Raw genomic sequence first — 27279 nt, 5'->3', positions numbered from 1 at the left:
TTGAAATAGCCTTCTAATTATAAAGCATATGATATATAAAATCTCACTTTTATAACTTTTTATTGAACTTAATTCTCAAAATAACTTAGTAGCGCAAATACAATTCCTACTTTTATACAAATAAGTAAATTAAGGCATAAGACTAGGTGGCTAGTCTTTCCAAGAATAGCAATCTTTGTATTTACAAAACTGTGGCTAGAACTGAGGTTATTATAACTTCAAGACTAAGGCTTTTCTTGCTTACTAGCCTAGAAGATAAGAATACAGAAATTTAAGACTAAAGTTGTAGTCCAGCAGTTACACTGACTAGGATTCTAATCCTAGCCCTTACAATATGTGCTAACCAGTTCATAGGAAATTTGAACAAAATGTTTTTATCTTAGAGCTGCTGTTTCTCACTTAAAAAAACAACAAATCTCTCTCCTGTGGTAAACTTGCACAGTGAAGTTGATTTAGGGCAATAAAGACACTTGGTTTGCTTTTTGCAATCAAGCCCCTGCTGAGGTCATCCATTCCTGGATCATCTTAACTAAACTCATGAGGAAAAGAGCCAATCCCACATATATATTTATTGATTCTAAAAAAATCAGTTGAATCATGTGAACATCAAATAGTTAAGTCTGTTATGCTTATGTGAAAAGTTTAACATGATTTGACATAAAGTATAAAGTTTTACATGATGCCTTTTTACAAATGTAAATGATTTTGATGAACTTCCTGAGTATTATTTTTAGGAAAACTCCTTTTCAGTCATTTTTATTATAATTCCCTGCAGAGGGCTATTTCTTTCAGGCAAATGCCAGGTACATAATCAACACTTTTCTTACTCTGGAGTGGTCTGTCAAAGAGTAATGGCTGAGACCAGGGGGCTGTCCCTGTATGACATTAACATACTGAAGGAAACATTCAAGACTTCACAGAGGCCAACCTGATACTTAGGAACAACTGGTTAAATAACAATGTGAAACAAATTAGAGGGGTTTAAAAAGAAAAAGAAGTTAACATTTCCAATCTCAAAGAACTTCTCTTCTCCTCTTTCATAATTACTTTAAAGTGAAAAGCAAAACATGAAAATTAATATAGCATGTATTAGATTTAATAACAAAAATTACTTTTAAAAGTTTACTAATTCTTCTCTGGGCATCTAATTCTCACAACTCTGTGAGTAAGTCACTATTATTATGTTCATTTAAAAAATGAGAAATAAAACTTGGAAACTTTAAGTACAGTTTGTAAGGTCACATAATAAGAAAGAACTGGAATTCAAATTTCTTTCAGCCTGATTCCAGAGATCATTCTTAATTAGTATAGTAAATCATACAACTGTACGAGTATTAGTGTGCACAGATTATATAATTTAGCCATGTCAAAACAATTCCATTCATTAAATTATCCATTCATCCCATTACCTTTTATTGCATGCCTATGATGTGTCAGGCACTCTAATATAGCACTCTAATATAGCAATGATCAGAGCATACAAAAATTTCCTGCCCTCATCATTTATATTGTAATGGGGAATACTAGTAATAAACAAGATACAGAATTTATATATATATGATGTTACATAGTGGAAAGTGACAGGGAGAGATAAAAGAGAAAGGATGAGGTCAATGAAAAAAGGAATCCAGACTATGTAATGAATTTTAGATAATAGTAATGATGTCTGGCTTTTACTCTGACTATGGTGGGGAACCACTGGAAGTTTTTGAGTAGACTTACAGTTCAACATGATCACTCTGATAATTGCTCTGGAGAATCAAGTGCAGTGGGTAAGGAAAGCAGCAAGATTCAGTCTCTGAAGTTAGAGCACCAAAATAATTTATTGCATGCTTAGGATGTGTTAGGCACTGATACAGGCTATGAAGATACAGTAATGAACAAAACATACAAAAAAATTCCCACCTCAAAACATTCATATCCCAGTAGGGGAGATATTAAAAAAAAAAAGAAAGAGAGAAAAGTATAGTATACAGGATGTTACGTAGTGATAAATGTTGGTGATATGGACCAAAATGAGAGTAACAGGGTTATAGAAAAGCAGTACAATCCTCAACAGATGTTGAACTAAAAATTACAAAGTTTTTTAAAGGATACAAGATGTGAAAAAAGAAAAAAATTTCAAAGATAGCACATCACTTTCTGGCCCCAACAACTGAAAGAATCAGATTGCTATACACCAATAATAGTGACTTACAGAGTTGTTGTGAGAATTAGATGTCCAGAGAAGAATTAGTATATTTTTAAAAGAAATTTTTGTTATTAAATCTAATATATGCTATATTAATTTTCATGTCTTGCTTTTCACTTGGAGAAAACCATAGGAGGAACTACGTTTTGTTGCTTTAGTGGAGTATGAGGGATAATAGGCGGGTTGCATTACCAGGAGTTCATTTTTCTGATAATAGATGCATTTTAAATATTTAATTGGAGATTCAAGCCCACTTGGAAATATGCATATAGAATTCAGAGGCAGTTGCTGACTTAAAGTATACATTTGGGACAGGTGAGCATTGATAGGAAAAAGCTGGCCTTGGTTAAGAGAATGAATAGTTCGACAACAGTTATAGCAATAAGTGAAGAGTAGATAAGTTCTGGCAGGTGGTACAAGTACTGGTAGAACCAAGAAAGATCTTTTCTGAATATTTTGATCTGCTTAGAGAAATAGTAAGCTTCTGCAACTGAGAAAATAAAAGAGAAAAAAGGAGAATATATGAAATATTTGTACAGAGTGTAAATGGATAATGGGAATACAGAACAATTGTCAGGAGTCACGATCATGAGTTTAAAGTGAGATCAGTCTCATTATGTGGTGTGATTTCTTCATTCTTGCTGAGCTGTATGTGTGCAGATACCTAGGTGGTTGTGTTGATTTTGCCAGAATTTTGGTATTCAGATGCATGGAATCAGAGAGATAAACAAAGATGCTATAGGTATATGTAAGACAGTGATTTTTGACTCTGGCATTTATGTCATATAAGGAAGGAAGGAAGAAATAATATGGGATGAAAAAGGACTATAGCAAGATAAAGTGGTAGACCAATTTAAGATCATTTTAATTCTGACAGGTCAAATGATAAATGGAGTCATGATGTCAGTGGCAGAAAGCTGGAAAAACACAAAATTCTAGTAGTAGAAGGTATGTGGAGTTGCGATTTGTAAAAGCAATGCCAAAGTTATAGTCATGAGAGTGAATCTCAGAGTTAGAATGAAATATGAATCACTGGAGAGGAGATCCAATAACTGAGATGGCAGACATTGGACAAACAACATGAATTTTGAAATAAACAAGGGCAGTGTTGAAGGTAGTAGCATTGAACCAGCAGTTAAAATGATCATGAAATAAGGAGAATAACATGAGGGTTAGCAGAAGAGTATAGAGCATGAAGAGATCATGGATGGAGTAGTCTGACAAAAATCATAGCCAACAGGTGAAGTCTACATAAAGGAGGATAGGAGAATGATTTTGAATTGGCATTAAAGAGAAGTAAAGTAAGGCCAGGCACCATTTATCTGGCCCTGTGGTAGAAGGAATTTGGAGAAGAAAAAACAGTCATCATTTTGGAGAAATGTGAGAGTAAGAGTATAAACAATGGAGAGAGCAAATTAAATTACAAAAAAGGATCCTAAAGAGAACATCCTCCAAATCAGTTGATTATTAAGGGGATTTGTTGATAATTCATTTGGAATTTTTCTGGAGGGAACAGTCTGACAAAGTAGAAAAGAGATGGAGATGGAGGCAGAAATAGCAATTTATATAGGAACTGGAGTCTAGGGTGGGGCATGGTGGGAAAGTTGTGTCCTATGTATCCTGTTGTGATAGATATGATTGGAAGGAAGTGGTAATCAAATTTAGACTTCAGATTATAATATATAAAATCTAAGAGGTTATTTTATTGTTAGGAGTAGTTTTAAAGGAACATAACTTAAGATGCAAGGAAAATTATTGAGGGGATATACAGAAAAATGTACAGAAATAGAAGGGACTACTTGTTATAACTGTTAAACTTTGTTTAAATATCTCTTGTTTTTTCACTACCTGCAAGATAATTTTCACATTCCTCAGCAAGGTAACCAAGATCCTTATAAGTTCTTGTCTTTCCTTTCCATAGTAATATTTAGCTCCCATTTCTTTGTGTTCCTTCTTTCTGTCACAGAAATGTATGATTGTCTGGGTAAGTTTGACACACTAGCTGTTTTTCTTCCAGAACTGCCTTAGCCTCTCAGGTGTTTTGGCTGCATACATTGTCAGATTTGATGATAATGCCTAAACATTAACTTCTTTATGAAGTCTTTCCCCCAAGGGATGCTGTTAACACCTGACATTCCCAATATATCTTCGTATATCTTCCTAAAATATACTTAGTGGCATTTTATTATTTTCCCAAAGTAACCGGATTTAACATTTTATTATTTGTGTCACTTAATATTTTATTTAATGTTATTCATACCATCGATTATTTTCCCAATATGTTTTGAATTCTTTAGACTGCAATTGTATATCATTTATTTTAAGAGTCTCCAGTTCAAAGACATTATATGGCACATAGTGGATGATTACTCTTTGAAGGAGTAGAATGAACAGATCAGTAATTGGAGGACTAATGTGCAATTGAGTAGCAAAGAATAAAACAATTTTTACCTACATATGGTTTAGAATTGTTTTCCTTTTTCTCTCCAGCTTTACTGAAGTACAATTGATAGATTAAAATTGTAGCAAAAAACATACATCCCAGTTATTTCATACATACACCACACAATTTGAAAGGATTCCCTGCATCAAGTTAATTAACACGTCCATCATCTCACATAGTCAACTTTTTTATGAGAACATTTAATTTCTATTCTTTTAGCAAATATTCATTATACAATGCAGCGTTATCAACTGTAGTCACCATGTTACACATTAGACCTCAGACTTTATTCAACTTGTAACAGCAAGTTTATATCCTCTCTTCTTCCTATTTCCCCACATAATTTTTTTCCCTTTCATGTAAAGGACTGGAATGGAAAAAAGAATGAGAAAAGATGATAGAAGTCTACTGAGGCCATTACTTTTATTTGGCTTTGAACAATGGAACTATAGTACTCAACACAGTTAGTCAATTATTGTTCAATAAATGTCAGTGAATTCTTGTCTCTACAGGTAGTGAACAGAGGACATGGTTTAAGAGGAGAGTGCTATGGACTGCAGAACACATTTTATTGACACTTATGGAGAATGAACTATAATAGAAGGAGAAAGGAGTTAGAGTGGGATGATTAGAGGTGAGATAGTAGAAAATCAAAAGACAGTAGAATTACAGGAAAACAGAATTTTTTTCTTTAAAGATGACACTTTGAGTAAAAAACCAGGAAACATGATTATTAGGGGTCATCTAGGGAACATATTTTAGTCACGGGTTGAGATTAAAAAAAAAAAAACAAAACAGAAGGAAGGAAGGAATTTTTTTTATAAAGAAATTATGAAACTATGAGAGTGTTTCCAAGTATGTAAAATAGAAGATAACCAAGGATTGTGTTGCAGGGGAGAGGAAAGTAGGGAAGACGAAGAGCTAAGGAATTTTTAAAATATAGAACATCTAACACCAAGTCTAAATGAACGCTTTTGTAATTTTAAATCAGGGACGCCTCTGTTAGGCTGCAAATATGATATCAATGAAACTTATTGCAACTATGAAAATATGCAAGGTGTTAGAAGGATAGGTGTATGTTTAGCTTCTGAGCATGCCCAATACCCACATGTGAAAATGTGGGCACTCTGGCTGGAATGTGCTGTCTGTGGGATAAATGTCAAGGAAAATTTTCACCAGAGAACAAAAATCTATCAATAGCTGAAGGACCAGCAAAAACCAAGGCAACAGAAACCAGAGCAGACCTTAGAGTTGGTATTCAGGTTGACCAGAAACAGCCTTGTTGACAATAGGACTCAGCAAGAAGAGAGCACCAATTCAAAAATACCTTTAGACACCCTTGACCTTCTTTTGGCAAAAAAGATACACCTTCTTGGTCAGAAAGTTCCAATGTGGCTTTACATAAATTAAACCTTCTTTATCATCTTTGAAAGGAAAAAACATACAACCATAATAACTTTGCTTCTATGCATTATATGTCTTTCCCTATATTAAAAAAAAAAGTACCTTGAACTTTGTTCCTAAATAAATTGTAGAAATACATTTTCTTACATGGGCAAATAAATATTGATTTTAGTCATCTATCAAGATTTCAGACCTTGTCTTTTTAAAAGCACTTCAAATCTCCCAAAGGAGAATAAATTTTTATTTAAGTTATAATTTTTTTTCCATGTTCGGCTAGTAAGAGAAATGCAAAAAGACAAAAAAAGAAAAAGAAAAAGAAAGTAATAAGAGTAAAGTCATTTCATTTCATATATATGTTCTTTCCAGATCAGTTAAGTTTTTCCTAAGCTCTATTTTCAAGGATGGAATCTCTCCTTGTCTAAGGAACAGAACAAAGCTTTAGAAGAAAATTGATAGGATCAGGATATGAACCTATGAACTACTGAGTTCCCATAGCACTTTCAATCAGAAATATTGGCCAAGAGCTCCAAGTAATTACCATTCTTCAGATGATTGGCAATAATATAATTAAACCTTACTTGTAGATTCACAATAGTGTAAAAGGGTAAGTTGTTAAATAAAGTACCACCCTGTGATTTGAATTCCACTAGGAACAAAAGTTGTTGGCACATGATGAGTTTTAGACAATTAAAATGCACCAGACCTCTTTCCTAATGATGAAAATAATAACTGCTCCTGTAACTTATCATTAATTCACATTATTTGAGGTTCTCAATTGTATTTTGCCTTGATGTTATCACCATGCAGGCAACAATGGAGAAGCCAGCCTTCTGATTTCTAATACAGAAATAGTACTTGCTCCTTTTGCAAGATTTTGAGTTTTGAGTTTATTGCTTTCAGTTGTATCTCTAATCTTCTTTCCTTTGTATACTCCAATACAATTTCAGAACACTGAACTGTATATTATAAAAGACAATGCATTAGTTATAATTTCCTGTCGTAATTATGTCTTTATATTTTATTCCAGCTCTTTCGCTCAGCCATGCATGCATTTTCATGCTGTTTCCTCTGCTGACAACATCTCCTGCATGCTAAAAATGACTATATGATATTTCATGCATAAAAATTGTTGTAAATAATTCTAACACTTATAATCTTACAAACCTATTCACCAGCACCATTGAATCGACTCTGGTTTCTTTCTTAACTCAGAGTGCCAGCTTCCTGGCATCCTATAGAGGTAATCATAACCTGAGTTTTGAATTTCTCATTCTTTTACTATATTTTGAAATTTCCATCTGATGTGTGTATAAATAGACCATAGATTATAAAGATGGTATCATTCTAAATGATCTCTTTTAAACACATTTTTTTTCTAATATGTATCTTCTTGCATGCCTAAAAAGGCATGCAAATTCTTATTAATCCTTTAAAACAAAACTCAAAAACAGCTCCTCTGTGAAGCCTTCCCCCCTCCCCCAGGTAGATATAGTTCTTTTGTCTTTGTGTATCTTTGGCCTTTTGCATATAATTTGATTGTAACATATATAGTAACTGTCCTGACAGATTCTAATGAATACAAATATTAATATTTACCAGTAGGTTAAATAACTAGCAGAGCAAATTTAAGTAGATTTACAATTTTATATATTTCAACATTTAAAATACCTATGTTCATGTTTAGAAATAAAATTCATAAGTCATCACTGAATCTTTGATTAGCAGAACTATCTCCAGTGTTTAATATTACAGGTAGCACAGGTCTTCTAAAATCTCAATCTCAAACCTCTCAGACTATTCATAAAGTTATTTCACCAGTTAAGAAACTAAACGGCTAAAGGAGAAGCAACCTCTAATTTGGGGCATGATCTCTACCTTGAATCAGGTCATTGAGGCTCAGTATGGTAGAAGTGATGGTACGGATCTTCCAAGGTTAGTTTATAAAATACTAGGACTTTCAATTTTTTTTTTTTCATGAAGAGTGTTTTATTTTATTTTTTAATTTTATTTTTATATTCCCCATACAATTGCAACCCCCTTATTTTGACCCCCATCCCGCCTTTCCCTGCCCCCCCCCCCATAATGTGTCTCTGGTTCATAGTTGCCTGTTGATTTTGATTTTTACTTCATTATGATTAGTCTTTTTCCTGGTCCCTTATTTAGGTTTTCTAGATTCCTGCTATGAGTGAGACCATCTGGTATTTTTCTTTTTCTCTCTGGCTTATTTCACTGACCATGATCCCTTTCAGCTCCATCCATGTTGCTGCAAATTGCATGAGTTTATCTTTTTTGATTGCTGAGTAATATTCCATTGTGTAAAATACAAGGGCTTTCATCTTGGCTCTCCCTCTCATTCATAATCTCTCTTTCTCTAACATGCACACTTTTTTTTCATTCTCTCATTCTTTATACCCTGGAGAAGCCATCACCATGCTTTGCAAAAAGCCCTATGGAGAGGCCCATATGGAAAACTGAGCCTTCCTCTCAACAGTCATGTGAGTGAGCTTAAATGTAGATTCTCCAACTTCTTAAGCTAACTGGAGCCTCAGTCACAATGTCACTGCATATTGGACCACAACCATCCAGCTAAAGCTATTCGAGGAATCTAGACCTTCAGAACTGTGGAGATAATAAATGTTTGTTATTTTACACTGCTAAGTTTGGGGTGATTTTTCACACAGCAAGAGATAATACAGAATACTTTAGTACTTAAACTCCTTTCCTGTTGGTTAGAATTACGATACAGGAATGAAAAACTAAACAACAAAAAAAAGAGTAGAAAAAGAAGAGACTCCAAAGTATATGAGTATTTATAAATGATCTTGAGATAAAAGGGGTTTTTTTAATATTGCCCAGTTCAACTTCTCTACTAAATTGAAACCTTTGATGGTAAGCTTAAGGATGAATGGAAGTCTGACTGAAATTTTAGATAGACGAATAGCAGCCATTTCCCAGACTCATAAGTTTTTTCAAATGTGTGAAACCTGATGCCTTGGTTGCACTAACCTCTGTACTTCACTGATGAGAAGGCACTCTTTTGATGGACAGCAAACCTATGCTTCCTACCAGGGTCAGAAAAGTTTGGTAGCCAGGTATGACAAAAGAACAGGAGAGAAATACTATTCATTGAGCATCTATTATGATCCAGAATTATGCCATTGGAACTTCGTGACCTATAACTTCCTTATGCTTCTTTATCAATAGAGCTTTCAAAAGGTACAGAAATGCTCAGTCAGGCAGCCAATGCCAGTCAGAGTTGAGCTCCACCTGACACCCTGGTGCCAGATGAGAGTAAGATCACAGTGATGATCCGCATGGTAGAAGCTGAGAGAAACTGACGGTAGGTAGATTTTTACACACATTTTTTTTCCTACCACTTCTACTCTTTCACCTAGCCTTCAATTCCTCAAAGGCACAGTGCCTTTTTACTTTTCCACAATTTCTGTCCCCACGCCACTGTATGTAGGCTCGGCTGCTCCCCAAGGGCCTCTAGCTCTTCCTCTAGACATTTTCACCCAATTGAGTCAGATATAGTTTGTGGGGAAAAAGTGTATTGTTGCTATTGCCCATAGTTGATTACCAAATATGGGCAAATAAAATGTATCGAAGTAACAATTACGAGTAGAATTTATATGTGTGTCAGATAAATTTTATTGAGTTTAATAGAGAATCTAATTTACTTTCATATATGCTCAAATATTTGGAGTGGTTTGTTATATATGGTATTATTCTGATGCGGAAAGACTGGAAGAATTAAAGGTCACAAAAAGGTTTGTAAAGTGCTATAACAGTAAAGGAAGAAAGATCAGATAATATTCCTATGTACTGCTTAGGGTAACAGGTACGTTACATGTACAAGTTTATCTACATCATACCATATTAATTGAGTTTAATTGTCACCATTTTATAGATAAGAAAATGGAAGAATTTCACAGATTGTGTGATTTGGCCAAAGTTACTCAGTAAGTAGCAGGAACTGATAAAACCTAGGCCAAAAGCCAAAATCTTAGCGTGCTGCAAAAATAGATTTCTCTACTTTCCTCTCAACCCTAAACATCTTCTAAAGGCTCTAGACTGTGTATCCCAGGAGATAAGCACCACTCTGTCAAGTCACCTATTCAAAGAGCAGGTGTTGCTTAAGAGCTCTTTCTAGGAGTATATAACAATAGTATTCCTTTTCTCTATTGAATTAATGCCAGACTTCGTATCTTAAAATGGACATCCTCAGCATAATCCTGGCTGCTCAAAAAGTTTTAATCATTTTCATGTCTTCTGATTTTTAATTAAGTCTAAAAGCCCTGTAGCAAGGATATTTTTAAAGAAAAGGAAACAGTACTGCTATAGAAAGGAAAAAGATATTGTACATGGGATTTCATTCTTTAAATTATATTTCAAAACAATTATTTCAAAACAATTTAAATTATATTTCAAAACAATTTTTTAGCAGTTGAGGTAGGTTTGTTGAAAATGTACAGAATTGTTTGTTTGGATTAATTATATTTTGAAGCATGCCACACTAATTAGGCACATTTAAATACCTGACACTTAAAATAAGGACAACAGATAGCCATTTAATAGTTCTTTCAAAGTCAGTAAAGGTAGTCTTAAAGATATGAAATTGTTAGGGGGAAAAGGATGTCCCAAAGCTAATTCCATATAGATTCTGTTCAATATCGGGGCTGCTCTATAACAAAACTAACAAACATTTATAATTTTTAGTTAAATAAGCACTCAAGAACATATCAATATAATCAAAACAATGTAGGTCTATGTTAGCCAGGTAAAGAAGAAATCCTAATAAAATACTTGGATAATTAAGTCCAAGGTTTTTTTTTTTTGTTGTTTTATATTTTGTTTTGATTTGTTTTGTTTTTTTGTGGGACGCTTGCCAGTGGCCGGGGAATGAATTGGTGCTGCAGAGGCTGCAGACAGCCTCGCAGCCCAGCTCAACCTCTGCGCCGCCACCAGGGGAGGTCCACAGTTTTTTTTTTTTTTTAATTCATTTTGGTTTTAGTTTGGATACAAAGCCTGTTTTCAGTTTTGTTTTGTTTTTAGCAAATGAGACATACCTTCAATAAACTAAGAAAAATTTTGCTAAAAGACATCAACATTAGATGTAGCTGATCACACTATATTAACCAGGAATTCTTCCCCATTTCCTATTGAATATAGTTGTTACTCTAACGACATCTTCAGTTATGTCCTATGCTATTTATCCACATGTGGATTATCTTTGTTGTACCTTTCCCCTGCACAGCTCAGTTTGATTGTCAGGATGATTCTGGAAGCCTACTTCCCTCTCTCCGCAGCTACTATAAAAGAGATCAATTTAAGTGACTGCTTACACAAAAGTAATCATACAATGAATTGAAAAAAAAAAATATTTAGCAACTGAGTTATTTGCTATTTTACTGTAGGCAAACAATATGTACTGTTTCATCCAAAGTTCTAAGTGTGCTTAGTATAGCAATCTTGATATTTTGTGCTATAATTTCCAGACCAGCAGCAACAATGTGACATCCAGTAAAAAAGAAAAATAAACTACTAATTATCATTATATGCAAGGAACTTTTTATAGAATCACTGAACTATTGATAAACAATTAATCCTAACATGTAATTGATTTTTTTTTTTTTACTCTGTGCCAGATAATACAAAGTGCCAGGGTCTCTAAAGATAAATTACCCAAATCCCTTGCTCTTAATTAAGGAACTGAAAATTCAGTGATTCTTTGCTGTTTAGGGCTCACAAATCTCTCAGAGAATCTGAGAAACTATGAAATTTCTCTGAAAAAAAAAAATGCATGCATTTGTAAAATGTTATATTTACTTCTCTGAAAACCTCTAAGACTAACCAGCTTTAAAATTATAAGTCAGCTAGCTACTGACTATAAAAGTGCCTAGTATATTACTAAGCTCTCTGTGATTCACTTTCTTATTCTGTAAAGAAAGATAGGTCTTATATCTACTTAAAGGGTTGATGGTGGGACAAATAGCATGATGTATATAAAATATTGTGAATAGTACCTAAAACATCATCAGTGCTTAAAACATGGTAGTTGAAAATAGTGACTACTACTCTTACTAGTCCTATTCCTATAGTTAATAGACTTTATAAACTTTTATATTAGAAACTAAATTCCCCAATTTACATGAGAAGAAATTGAAACTCAGGTACATTGTCTTATTTAAGGCCAAATCTACTAAGCATGAGAATAGGAATTTAAGTGTTGACTTTCACAAAGCTAGCATATCAACTGATTAAGCATGGTCATGATACAGGATAAGCCAGTAATGTCTGGGAAATATATTATGATCAGTTTTGGAGAGTTTTAAATATAAAATTTAAGAGTTTGATCATTAAGCTGGAGTAATAGAGTACTATATCTCTCTGACATCAGAATTACATATTGTTTAGGCATTGAAATAACAGAAGACTGTTACAATAGTCAAAGCTATTGGTGAGGAACACCCAAAAAAGGCAATAACAATGGGAACAAAAGCCAGGAGCCCCTGAAACTGGAAAGCAAAATACTGAAGTGATGGAATGATTGATATATATATATATATATATATATATATATATATATTTGAGTTATGCTACTTCCCATAATTACAGTTGGTAAAAGATATGCATCCTCAGGATATGCAAAATGGGCTTCCCCAAGACATGACACTTTGGCATGTGAATCATTTCCAACAGAGATCAGCTGAGGCCCTGTAGGCTCATGAGAAACTTCTAAAACTTAACTACCTTAAAGAATGAAAACCGGGAGTCTTACCCAGAATTTAGGTCATTTCCAAAAAATAATCTATCTGAAAAATCTACTTATAGGGCACGGTGAATATTTAATTAAAGAGCATCTGTTCTTGTTCATGTGTGTTACCCTCAACCTGTAATGGACGTCTCCTTCTCTCCTTGAAGTCCCAGGCGCCTATCTCTTTCCTTAGTTCAGCATATATAACCTCATTCTGCCACATTGTTTTTGGAATCTATATGTTCACACAGGTTTTTGGAACCAATATGTTCACCTATATGTTCACACAGACTATTTGTATGTACGTGATTTATTTTTCAACCTATTAATCAAATAATAATTTGATTATTTGACAAGTCAAAGAAGAGCCCATAGGGGTAAGTGGAAATTTCCTTTCCTTCCTGACTGACTATGGTCATAACCTCATAAACATCAAAATCCATGTAAAACTTACTTTTTATTTTATTATGACAACTGCTAAATTTAGAAAAGTTTAACATTTTTATTTTCATTCTCAAAGTATATTAATTATTATGGTTTAAAAAGTCCATTTTAAGACCTGGCACACATTTTCCCAGCATATCTAGGTTATAGTTTATTTATTTGGCTATATCTTTCAAGCATTTCCTCACTAACATGAGTTTATCCTACCACAGAAGTGTTTTGAGTTGTTTACTATAATACCATGATATGGTGCTGCTAATATACAAGGACTGGCTCACAACAAGGTGGCTCACAACAAGGACATTGGGGTTACTGTAATGCAAAGAGGCAGAATTGGAAGAGGCAAGGCCTCTGTAAATAGCATACACAGCTGCAAGCTCAAGGTCAGTCTTTATGTGCATGCAATGGGGAAATGCCTGTTTCCTATCAGCCTATCCAGCAAATCCTTCATATAACTTGAATCCAGTTCATGCTTGCAGAGGGAGAATAGTAATTTGCAAGCTAATAGATACCTTTTATTCATAAAATTCCTACTTTTTCAGGCTAAATAGTTCAGCACCAGAAATACTTATTTTTATATCAGGGAGGAACTGCAAATTGTAATAATAAAACAAAAATCAGATTAAGGCACGAAGAGTGAACAATATAGCAGTTGAATTTGAAATATGTTTTGTGGCATATATTTTACTTATGACCAAGATGGCCTTACTTTTCCCTTCATTTTGCCTAAGTTTTCAATGTATTTCTTCTTGATTATAGGATTCTGATTTCCCTGTATTAGAGCATTTGCTTTAGACAACTATTTGTAATTTCTTTCTCTGCCCCTACAAGATGTAAATCTTCTCACACCCTGTAGCCTGTTTTACAACCCAGGAATGTCTATCTCAAACCTGAGGACCATCCTTTTGAAGTGCAACAATTAAGAAATGTGGATTGTGAGGATGATCTGGCTAGATAAGCTGGTGTTCACTTCCTCTACAATTCCATGTGACTCCCTCCCAAAGCAACAAGCTGCTTAAAGAGGACAACCTTCCTCAATAGAGGGGTAACATTCTTTGGTAGAGCTTAAAGGGTTATCAGTGTTCTACTTCTAGAATCTCCAAACAAGTTCTCAATATGCATTTGTACGAAAATGTTAATAGTCAAGTTTAAAAAACTTCAGACATTTCCAAATGAATCACTGTATGAGGCAATTTGCTTTTCTTAAAAATGAAAGGAAGGGAGAAGAAGAGGGAAGGTGGGAAGGAGGCAGGATAGATGGTAGGAGAGGAAAAAAGGAAGGAAGGATTCCTAATTCCCAGTCGAGTCACTATGGGCTGTTAGAAAATTCAATTCAATTAGTACCAATAAGCAACCAGAGATTGTTATAGGACAGGGAGAGGGGCAGCCCAAACCCCGCAAACCTGCCTATTCTAAATGGGTTCTGCCATTCGCTGCATCAACACAAAACATAGGAGACTTTAGTGGGAAGGAACTTTAATAAAACTAGGAAACAATACAGGAAAGGCAAAGAATCTAGTTTCTAAATGAAGCACCCAAAGTTACCCATCCCCTCGTGGGTAAAAGTCCATCCAAATGGGATTGGCCCAGAGCAAGGCCCCAACGCCTGCCACAAGTCTAAAGCATCTTCCAGTGGGGACCCCCAGAAAAGGGCCAGAAACAACCAGACAAGCCCGGAAGGAAAAGAGCAAAATCAACATCAAGATAAAAGCTGCCATGGTCACCTCCCCAGGGGTCTCACCCACATCTGTGTCACCCAGTCCATGACCAAAAGACAAGCGCAGTTTCTTCACATGTCTCTAGGCTCCACGCGCCTCCTCCAGGTCTCCTGGCTCCATCCTTCTTCCTTCCTCAGTCTCTTCTGCAGCTTCTCCTCTCCCTGCTCAGCTCCACCCTCCCTTGGGTGGGGCAGGGAACCTCCCCCTTTCCTGGGGACCACCCTGTTACAAGATGGCCTAAGCATATTGTCTAACCTCCCTCCTATAATGATAGAAAAATAAGTTTTCAAGAAACCATTAATATAACAATCAAACAACAGCAAATATAGTAAAGAAGCCACATGACTCAAAACTCCTGATGATTTTCATTTTTCCCTAGTGAAGCATTTCTCCAGAAGAACAAGTTTTTGCTCAACAAGGCATTTTTTATATTCCTTTTTAGAGGAAGCTTTTTATTGTTTCATTTTTCTCTAAAGCACTCCTTCTTTCTTACTCTCCCGAGTTTACCTTTCTTTTTTCCATAAAGATAACCAATAATCAAACTAGTCCAAAAACCATGCAAAATGTAAAAACAATTATAAACTTAACACCATCGGATAGTTTTAGAACATGCATATATATGTATGGAGCAGAATTTTCCACTCTAAAATATGCCTCTGTTAAAAAAAGAAACAATAGTCCCCAAATGGAGTCACTTATACCAAGCCCCACCAAGACTTAATAGTTAACCTAAGTGCAGTTTCAGCCTCTCTCAAAGCAGAATTTGAAACTAATCAAACTGGAATTTCCTGGTTAGGACTAGTGAGGTAATCTGCATGAGAAGACCCTCCTGTTTTCCCCTAAGGTAAAGTGGCTTTGCCAGAAACAATCTTTCTTTTCATTTGTTATTAATTTTTTCTCTCTTTCTAACTATAAAAATCTTGCTTTTGTAGTTTTTTTTTTTTTTTACAGAGTTTTATTACTAGCTAGATGGGCTACTGTCCAATTCATGAATTGTTAAATAAAGCAAAATAGACCTTCAAATTTATTCAAATGAATTCTGTTTCTTTAACACCTCTTTGACAAATATATATTACTTTAGGCTGATTAATTTTAAGAAAATGCAGACATGAGGAAAGGTCTGAAAATCAAGCAGAAATTAATACTTAGTAAGAGATAATAATATTTACAATAGAAATCTCCATTTGTAAGGGTGCCTCCAGGAACAGGAGGATTATTCCAAATCTCTAGATGTTCTTATCTATGGAGAAGGCAAGATTTAAATCTGCATAACTACCACAACTTTGTTTACTGTGCTTTTCCTGCTCCCCTATCATAACTGGCTTTACCCCCCTCCTCCCCATCCACAACATCTTTTGTCTTTATTTGAAGATGGTATTTAAGATGATGGCTTGGACCCTTTCTGGGATTTACTTACTTTTTCCTGGGTATCTCCCATGTGTTTAGGAGGTTACATTTATTAAACTTTTGTTTTTCTCCTGTTAAGCTTTTATTACATGGGGGTCTCAGTCAAGAACCTAAAAGGGTGGAAAATTATATATAGTATTATGCATTATACATAATATTATATAACTATATGTATTTAACTACATATAACTACATGTATAACTACATATATAATTGTGTGTGTGCATGTGTATGAATGCACACACACACACATATACACGTAGCTGTTGGTGCCAATGAGAAAAGGCAAATGTTTGAATTTTTGCAAGTCTCATTTCAGAACAGTACTTTGAGACCATACTTGTGTTCTGAGTCATAAAAAAAAATGAAAAAAAAAGCAATAAAATTATACTTTTCATGTGAAGAAAAAAATTAAAATGTTGAATCACAAATTTGATAATTATGTGTGTTGTTACTAATGGTGATAGGTGAATTGGGTAATCAAAAATATTTTAAGAAAGTAGCAGACTTAAATATATACACTTTGAGGAGTCTGCCAAGATGGCAGCTGAGTGAAGACACAGGGCTCACCTCCTCCATGTACTCAAAACTAGATTGCAGCAGATCAAAGCTAACAATCTCTGAAGGAAAAACACACAACCACAGCACACAGTAGGAGCAATGGTCCAGTAGAAAGGGGTAGGAAAAATTTTTAGTGAATTGTGTTTATAGTTATTACAGGGCACTAAAACTTAGGAGTTGTGTGACTATTGTGCATAGCCTTTGACAGGTGCTAACTCAACTGCATGTACCAACATCAGGGACTTTTGAAACAAAGCACTTTAGTAGATAAGGGGGTGCACAGAATTGGGCCTCAGGTAAGAGGTGTACTACAGAGAATTATAGGGGCACGGATGTAGAGCCTGGGGCTCTTGTTATAGAATAGCTGAGAATAAAATGGCAGGGATAAACTGGTTGGATTAATTGTTTCTCCTAATAAAAAAGGCTATAACTAGAACAAGAGGCTGAGATAATCAAAACACCTGCCACTTTCCTCCACTTACCCAATTAGGGCTAAAACCAAGACAACAAATGAATGCTTTCATTAACCAGAGTTTAAGCACCTGTTAACAAGAACAAACACCCCAGGATAAGCCTCTGTGTTGACAAAGAAAAGAGAAAGACTCTGGTCTGTGACCCTTTATCAACTACGATATCTTTACCCATGGCTGCACCTAGTACTCAAAATTAGTGTAGTGATAGAAGCTGACACTAGAAGATAGAAGACTCTCCACCAAGAGGCAGGTGGCGAGGAGGGTATCTCTGTGGATCCTCACCACAGAACTCTGGGACCCAGAGCAAAATAGGAAGCTTGAGTCCCTGATGCTCACTGGCGGTAAAACTTTGTTACCTTACTACATTAGTCATTTTTTAGCCTACTATCCCTTGCCTGGACCAGTTCTCTAATTATTCCAACAGGTGCAGAGGCAACAGTCTAAAAGTTCATCCTTATTAAAAACCATAAAAATTAAAAATGAAGAGAGAGAACATACCACAAACACTGGAGCAAAAAACCAAGAGGAGTCTCAATCCAGTAGAACTGCAGAACATGATTGAAGAGGAAATTGAGATAACAGTTATAACAACACTCATGAAACTCAAAAGTACAGATGGAGGACATAAAAAAGCAACAGAGTTAGGACCAAGAAAATATGAGGCAATTACATTTAAAAAGTAAAAGAGCATAGAAATATTATAACTGAATTAAAAAGTATAGTCCAGGGCCTCAACAGCACAAAAACATAAGCAATGGAGATAATTAATGAGCTTGAGATCACAATAGCAGAGGTTATTCAAATAGAATGATAAATGAAAAAATAATAATAAATGAAAATAGTGTAAGTGCCCTTTGGAATAACCTAAAGAGAAATTACATACATATCATGGGAATCTCAGGAGAAAAGGCATAGAAAATACATTTGAAGAAATAATTGCTGATAACCATCTGAATCCAGGAAATGGATCAGGCATCATGATCCAAGAGACCCAAAGACTTCTAAAAAAATAACACTAGATACACACCAAGGCACATTATAACTGTTCAAAACCAGTGACAAGGACAAAATACTAAAATATCAAGAGGAAAAAGAGAACCTATAAGAGAATACCTTATGACTACCCTGCCAAAAATGTGATAGAAATTTAATACAATCATGATCAAAGTATCAGAAATATTATATAAAGAAATCGAGCAAAAATATTAAAATTTATATGAAACCAAAAAAAAGCTTTGAATTGCAAGAACATCCATGAGAAGATAGGAGAGAAATGAAGGTATTACATTACTTGATTTTCAATTTTATTATAAAACAACAGTACTGAAGACAATATGGCATTGGACAAAAACATGGATCCATGGATCAATGAAACAGAAATGAAAGCTCAGAAATAAATCCATATACATAGCACAACCTAATCCATGATAAAGCAACTATGACTACACAATTGGGAAAAAATAGTTTCTTTAATAAATGGTTCTGGGAAAATTGGAAAGTCACACATAAAAGAATGAAGTTGGATCACTCACTAATCTCATGCAAAAAGTAAACGCCAAGTCGATTAAATTTAGATATAAGATATGTAACAATAAAACACTTAAGAGAAAACATTGATGATATGTTCTTTAACACCAGCAATAAAGAACTTGGTGGCTCCAACCCCATGACAAGGGAAATAAACACAGAGATAAACAATTGGGTCAGATCAACTTAAAACGCTTTTACACAGGAAAAGTACAGGAAGATTAAAGACTTCCTATTGAATGGGAAGAAATCTCCACACAAAATAAGTGACAAGAGGTTAATATTTCCGATATATAAAAACACAATTCAACAATAAAAACTGAATAATCAGGGCCTCCCCTGGTGGCGCAGTGGTTGAGTGCTGGGCTGCAAAGCTGCCTGCAGCCTCTGCAGCGCTGATTCGATCCCTGGCTGCTGGCGAGGGTCCCACATGGCGCGACAGACCTTTCCTGCCATGCCCGCTGCTCCCCTCAGCAGTGTATTTCGTCAGTCTGCCTGTTCTGTTCTCTGCTCTGGCTCTGGTGAATTCTCTCACCCTCCCGCGCTTCTGTCTATACCCAGTGCTTGTATAAATAGATAAATACATCTTAAAAAAAAAAAAAACTAAATAATCAAATTAATGGACAACAGATATAAACAGACAATTCACCAGAGAGGATATCCAGAGTAGATATGAGAAAATGTTCATCATTGCCTCCAATAAGAAAGATGCATATTATATCACAGTGAGATACCATCTCACATCTGTAAGAGCAGCACAAGAAGAAGTGCTGCACAGTATGCAGAGATATAACAAACCCTATCACACTGTCGGTGGGAATGTGAACTGAAGCAATCATTGTGTAGTACAATCTGATTTACCTTAAAAAATTAAAAATCGAAATAGTGTATGACCCAACAATCTTACTCTTGGTCACTGATCCAAAGAATATAAACTACTAATGCAAAAAGTGATGTGTTCTACAGTATTCATAGCAGCATTACTTGCAATAGTTAGGACATGGAACCAGTCTAAATGTCCACCAATAGACAAGTGGGTAAAAAAAATATGTGTTTTAGGGCCTCCCTGGTGGCGTAGGGGTTAAGTCTCAGTGCTATCATGCTATCTCTGCTGTGGCCTGAGTTTGAGCCTCGCCCATATATGGCACAGCAGACTTTACCTGTCTCATCCAATGTTCCTCTTAGCAGTGTGTTTCAGAAGCTCTCCCTGTTCTGCTTCCCATTCTGTCTCTGGTGAATCCTCTAATCCCTCACCCCAGCCCCACCACATCTCTAGCCTATACCCCAGTTCTTCTTCTATGCATAAATAAATAAATAAATAAATAAATTTAAAAATATGTGATTTATCCACACTCTTGAATACTAGTTAGCCACAAGAAAAGATGAAGTGCAATATACTTTAACATGATACATATGAATAAAACCAGAAGATTCATGCTTAGACCATTATTCACACAGCAAATTTTGAAAAATATTTCTGGATCTTGAAAAAAGCTGTGATGTCACCTAAACGTCTACCTTTTCTACTTTTTTGAAGGATAGACTTCCCCAGATGTTCAGACAGACTTCTCCAAATGTTCAGATAAACCAACAAAGATGTTCATAAAATGTCTTCCCAAAATGTGTAACTTTGACATGTTCGTTATTTGTAGCTGATATTAATACAAAGCCTGCAAGTTCACAAGAAACTTTTGGAAAAATCTATTTATATGGCAGGGCACACATCTAATTACAGAGATTTTCTTCATAATATGGGTTATTCTGTCCTCATCATGTGAGTCCCTCATTTCCTTGAAGTTCTAGGCTCCTATCCCATTTTTTTTGATTAGCTCATGATATATACTCCTCATTTTGCCTCATTGTCTTTAGAATCTATATCTATGTAAATTCTCTATTTCTCTATACATGTGTAATTAATAATGTTCTTTTCTCCTAATAATTTGTGTTATGCTAATTTGATGGTTCCACCAGCCCAAGAAGAAATAGAGGGACAGGGGAAATTTCCTTTGCAGCTCAACAACCTCAGAAGGGTGAATGCAAAACAAAGGATGAAAATGAGACAAAAATAAAAGGACATTCTTTTTTCCAATAATAGATATGCTATTCCTATGTGATTTATAACATTCTGTAATTAAAATTCATATTTTAATTATTTCATCATTAGGTATACCAGAATAGGTTGTCTCATTTTTATTTAGCAAAAGGCTGGTATTTTAGCTTAGAATTGGCAGAATATTCTGTTGGCAATGTACTTATGAATTTGAAATGTTCTGAAGAATGTTTTCTTTCTAGGATACATGAGTTGGAAGGAAATCATAACCTAAATGTCTTGACAAATTTGTATGTGTGTATTCATGTGTTTTGTAAGTAAAGCAATGAATGAAGCACCTATGATACAGAATTTTTATATAGCCTATGAAAATAAGTTCATATAATAACTTCAATGTAGTCTGGAAATTACTTCCAAGAGCCAGGAAGAATTAAAAATATATTAGAAATGCTGACTTTAAAGAAGCAAGACATGCAAATTCAATAGTTTGAGGTTTCCTTACTAATGAACTTTTAATTGCAAAAAGCCCAATTAACTGGGAAGTCGTTTCCTCATGTACTAAAATGGGAATAAAAATGGACATAAAGGGAATACCTAAGATGACCCAGAAAGCTAATCCTTACAACTACCACTTGAGGTAAGTATAATTATACTCAAATAACAGCTGATGAAACAAAGGTTTGGATTAAATAACTTAAAATTTGTTAAGTAGCTCAGGACAGTTTATATCCAGGTCTGTCTGAACCCAAAGTATTTTCTCTGTGCTGAATGTGACTGATTATTTATTGCCACAGATACATACTGAAAAAAAAAAATGTGTGAACCTCATCACATAAACCAAGGTAAAAGAGGTTAATGCAATCTCGACAATGCTAACAATGTTAATTGCATGCAGTAAGAACTACTGTGCACTGTATCTCCAATCAATAATAGATGCCACCATAGAGATACAAAAGTCTCTGAGGAATGTAACTATACTCTATGAGAGATAACCTACCATCCTATGCCGAAGGGAGGATTGTTATAAGATGTCTTTACCATCACATTATTCTTTTACTCAAAATCCTGAAATAGTTTCTTATCAATACCATTCAAATAACTGATTAAAAAATACCTTTTGTAATCTGGTTCAACCTTTCCTATCAAAATTGTCTGCAATTGATTGCCAATACATAGGTTAATTTTTAACAGTTCCCCAAATGTATTAATTTTTTTTTACCTGTCTCACTTTATCCATGCAAATATCCTATATATAAATGTCATAGGTATTTAATCTTCTCATTTTCTGAAGTTTCAGTGTATTCTGTGTTGTTATCTCACAATCTTAAGAAATAAAAATTAACTGTACTTGAGTGAACCTATTTAGTATACCACATCACTTTTTGCCACAAGGGATATATCTTTTTCAAAGATAGAATTTCCCTTTGAAACTACCTTGACTACTTTTTCATATTTCCTGTGACCTTGTTTTGCTCTGTTACATTAGTTATCCTATTTATCAAAAGCTATTTTTAACTCGGGGGAGACATAGATTTTGTATATTCCACTAAATTATTAATACACCCTTAATAAAACTGTAGAAAATTAAAGTTGCTGTGTCTATGAGTTTAAAAACTTAAAAAACTTTGGGAAAAGTAATTGAGATATGATTTTCCATTCATTCTTTGTAAATGCTTCGATGGAGATAGGATTTAGTTATTCATTGCTATACAATAGATGAGCAGTTTAACAAAAGACATTTTTATCTCACAGTTTCTAAGGGTCAGAAATCTGAGGGTGGTTGAACTGAGTTTTTCAGGCTTAGGATCTCTCATGAATTTATAGGTAAGCTGTCAACTGGGACTGTCAAAAATCTTAACCTAAGGGTGGTTCTGCTTCAAAGCTCAATCAAGGGGTTGTGGGCAGGTCTCGTCTCCTGCCAGTTGTTGAACAGAGATGAGGTTCTCTGTTCTCATGTGAGCATGTCATAAGTTCCTTAAGTGTACTCATGAGATGACAGCTGACTCCTTCCAGAGTGATTGATGGGGGAGACAGAAGAACTGTCTGAGATGGAACCAGAAGTCATTTATTACCTGATCTTGGTAGTAATTTACCATCATTTCTAAACGTCACTTAGTCCACTTCACAGAGTGGTCAGGGGGAGGTGATTACACAAAGATATAATTGCCAAAAAGCAGATCATCGGCAGCCATCCTAGACTCTGACAACTCCAACATCAATAATAATGATAGTGATTACTACCATTTGGGAACAATTTCTAGGTTTCAAATATTGTACTTGGCATTTTCACTCATTATAATAACTATGCAAGGGAGAGTATCCATTTGCATTTTCCCTATGAGGAAACTGATAGTTAGGATTGTTGAATAAATAATAAAGAATATTAATGGTAACTGGCATAACTGGGATTCAAATTCAGGTCTATTTGTCTTCAAAGTCAGTATTCTTTTCAACATTTTTTAAAAATGATAATGACCTAAATTATAACGAATTTTATACCCTCATTGTTTTGGGAATCCATGTTGCTAAAGCATAGAAGAATTAAGAGTCTTATCAAATGATCCCACTGTTAACTTTGATACATTTTCTAGGAGAAAATTACAACCTTCAAAATCTGTCACTTTTCAGAATGACTCTTAGATACAGAACAATTATAGAGCAGCTCCAACTTGCTAAATTCTGAAATGAAATCTTTGTGTTCAGAATTGTAGTTCCAAGAATCATGCACATTTTCATCTTTATTTGTACACAGTGCATTTGTTTGAACACTCCTAAGTTACTTGTCTTCCACACAGGCTGGAGAATCAGGGAATAAATGGTAAAACAGAGCTAGTAGTGGTTAAATTGAACTTTACTGAAGTAGTCACAAATTCCACTACTTTAGTAGTAATCTAAATTCTTCCCTTTGTATCTTTTTTAAAAAAGATTTATTTTATTTATTTATGTATACAAGAACTGGGCTGTAGGGCAGAGGTGGGGGGGGGGGCTAGAGGAGTCACCAAAGACAGAGTGGGGCGAGAACAAGTGGATCTACTGAAATGCACTGCTGAGGGGAATAGGGGGCAAGACAGGAGAGGTCTGCTCTGTTAGTTATGTGGGTCAGCTCCCTGGCCAGGGACCTGACTCATGCTGCAGTGGCTGGTGATAGTTTGATAGTGCTGAGACTTTAATGACTGCATCACCAGGGGTTAAACATAAAGGAATAAAAACAAAGGGGTGGACCCTTTGTATCTTTGACAAAGAGATTATGCAGATGTATTTTCAGATTAGTGACTCTTATTAAGGTTTAGTAGCCAATTTTTTTCACAAACAATATTAGAATTTGAAATAAAGTAGAATCAATAGGAAATTAGAACTTGAATTACAATGTGATAAATGTCATTACTAAAGTACAACAATCTTACTATGTTTTTGCCTATCATAGTTCTTATTAACAATCATATCATGTAATATATTACCTATGTTCACTTTTTGTCATTTTCTGCCTTTCTGATCTTCATCATGTGATAGCTTCAAGTAAACTATGCCAAAAACCAAACAAAAAAAGAAACAAAGTGGACTGCAATTCATCATCAACATACAGAGCATTAAGCAGCTGTCAATTGCATAGAAAACGGAAGAGAAAATCAAAGATAAATTCACAGCCTCTTTTGAGGTTTCAAAAACTAAAAAAAAACAAAAACAAAACAAAACAAAACAAAAAACCAAGACATTACTGAGCAGAAATGTAAAACACCTTTGGAAAAATGTACATACAAATAAATAATTTTAAAATATTTTATAACATATGCCTCTTACTCTGTTAAGGATACTCCAACAATATGTTACCAGTTCTAATGAAAATACTAACCATATGCAGTGGCTTTCAAAACTCCAGAATTTCATTTGGGTCACTAAACTATAAAAGACATACAGTTCCTAGATTTCTAAAAGTATCTTTCTTCACACTTATACAAGTAAACAGATATGGGTTCTTATTCCTTTATATTCAATGTCTAGGGGAGTTTAAAGCATCTTTAAAAGTACTCAAATTTCTCTAAATTATATATCTAGAATACATTTCTCAAGAAACACTATTTTTACCAAGAGAAGTACTTGTGTTTCCCTCAGATCTCATTTTCTGTTTCAAAAACCTTTGTATGATAAAGTAGAGCCACTTACTATCTTTTCACTAGTATTCACCTGTTGGTTTTGAGCCATTGTCAAAGATGTTTTTAAATTAAAATAATTTTAATCTATGTACTATCTACTTTATTATTTTCTATATTCTGAACACATCTCATTTAGTCAGGTATTACCCTTCCTAGATATAATATTGCTACTTCCTTAGAGGCTTAATATATAAACATTCTTTGTATACACATTTAGTATTTTTACCTATATTATTTTCTACCAAATTGTCTGGCTGACCTTCTTCTGCTACACTATATAATAAACACCTAGATCTGATGCCACTGATATAGGTAGGTTTATTTGATGACGTCCTAAAATACACTATTAACAGATTATTTGATTTGCTATTATTCAATATATTAATTTCTAAAAATCTATATAAATATAATTTTCTGCAATAAATTTTCCATCATCAAAAACATCAATAGCTCTCTCCCTCTTCCATAATGAATTTACTTTTTATCACAAATCATTCCACTGATTCCTTATGCATTCTCTTCCTCTGGACTATTCTAAAGCTTTGTTATTGATCTTTTAGTCCCTTACAAGTTCCTAATCAAAGTTTATTTCAGCCTAACTTAATTCTCCTACATGCATTTATTCATTAAGCAAACATTTATTGAGTTATCCAATTAGGCACATAGACCTGACTCTCAATGAGCTTTAGTCTGTCTGACAGAAAAGCTGATAAACAGAAAAATACAAATCAATGAGGTATCAATTCATTTGATAACCATATGCTTAACCCTTTGCACTCCAAACCATTTTACGATATTTTGATTTAATTTCTTGTGCCATTTCAAGATAAAACTTCAGGGAAACATGCATGTCTCAAAAAGTTGCGTTGAAATAACCTCAATTCCCTGTAATCACTAATAAATTGCTATGTCCCCTGAGAGGGGACATCCGAGTGATATGCTAGAATTCCGATGTCCCCTGAGAGGGGACAAAGGGAGTGCAAAGGGTTAACATCTAAAATATGGCTAGTATAGAGACTTAGAGATCAATAGGATAAAAGTCCCAGTCTATAATTGTCAGATAGTTATATAAACACGTACAAGGAAGTTTTTAAGTGTTGTGGGTGTGAAGATTAACAACTGGTATAGTCAATCTTTTTATTAGCTATCCTGACTTGTATTTCATTGCAGTTTTAATTTATGGTTCCCAGATGACTAATGATGCTGGCAGCTTTCACATGCTATTTGCATTTTTTTCTTTCAATTTTTCTTTTAAATGCGTCTTCAAGACTTTTGCTCATTTTACAGTGGGTTACTTATTTCTTCTTGACTTATTGGAGTTCATTATCTACCTTGAGGACTGTGAAGGATCTGAAAATGTAAGAGGTAAGAAGTTAGCCTGTGGCCATTTCAGGCTGGAACAAGACATGAGATGCCTGGATTAGACATAAGATATTATTATTCATTTTAAACAAATATCATTGCATCAGTATATATGTATTACTTCCTTTTTTATCTCAAGTCCTATGGTGGAAATGTGAACAGTTGAAGAATGGGTTTCTGCACATTCATTGTAATGTATTAAATGATAGGAGCTCTAAGTTTCAGGCCCATAAAATAGGTAGTAAACATAACGGCTCTTTGTTCTAGGGGAAGACATTATACACTAACCACAGTGGACATAAAGCAGGACTGCTGCTTATTTCAGAGGCGTATGCTATCTGTGTCCTTCAAGATTATCAGCTATACAGATATTGTGAAAAAACAGATCAGGAAAAAAAGAGCAGTAGGTATTTTATTTATAAGATGTATAGAAATGCAAGAACTCTATGAAGAATTATAAAACAAAAGTATATTCAGTGTATGACTCCTCAACAAATAGGTATTACAAATTGGTACAAAAAAAACCTTGTCTCTTCATACTCTTAATGGTACTTTTAAAAAAATGGGCACATGTTTTTAACTATAATGAAGTCCAATTTATGATCCTGCTTCTTAGGATCTTTATATTTTCCTGTACATAGTTCTGAAGATATTTTCCTATGTTATATATTTGAAATTTATAGTTTTACCTTTCACATTAAAGTGTATGATGTGAGGTTAGGTACGAATATTCATCTTTTCTATTCATATAGATTTCTAGTCAAACCTGCACTATTTATTAGCACATAACC

The 27279-nt window shown here is 34.4% G+C and overlaps 1 protein-coding gene across 2 annotated transcripts in view; it reads right to left on the bottom strand.

The window, feature by feature from the left end:
* MMP16 (matrix metallopeptidase 16) overlaps nt 1–27279 on the bottom strand; it is a 245100-nt gene that overhangs the window by 72053 nt on the left and 145768 nt on the right. The gene's annotated exons all lie outside the window — the stretch shown is intronic.

The sequence above is a fragment of the Talpa occidentalis genome, unplaced genomic scaffold (assembly GCF_014898055.3).
Source record: "Talpa occidentalis isolate TD23 unplaced genomic scaffold, MPIMG_talOcc4v2.1, whole genome shotgun sequence".
Lineage (NCBI taxonomy): Eukaryota > Metazoa > Chordata > Mammalia > Eulipotyphla > Talpidae > Talpa > Talpa occidentalis.
Note: the sequence above shows the minus strand (reverse complement) of the source record. Positions and strands in the feature narration are given on the sequence as shown.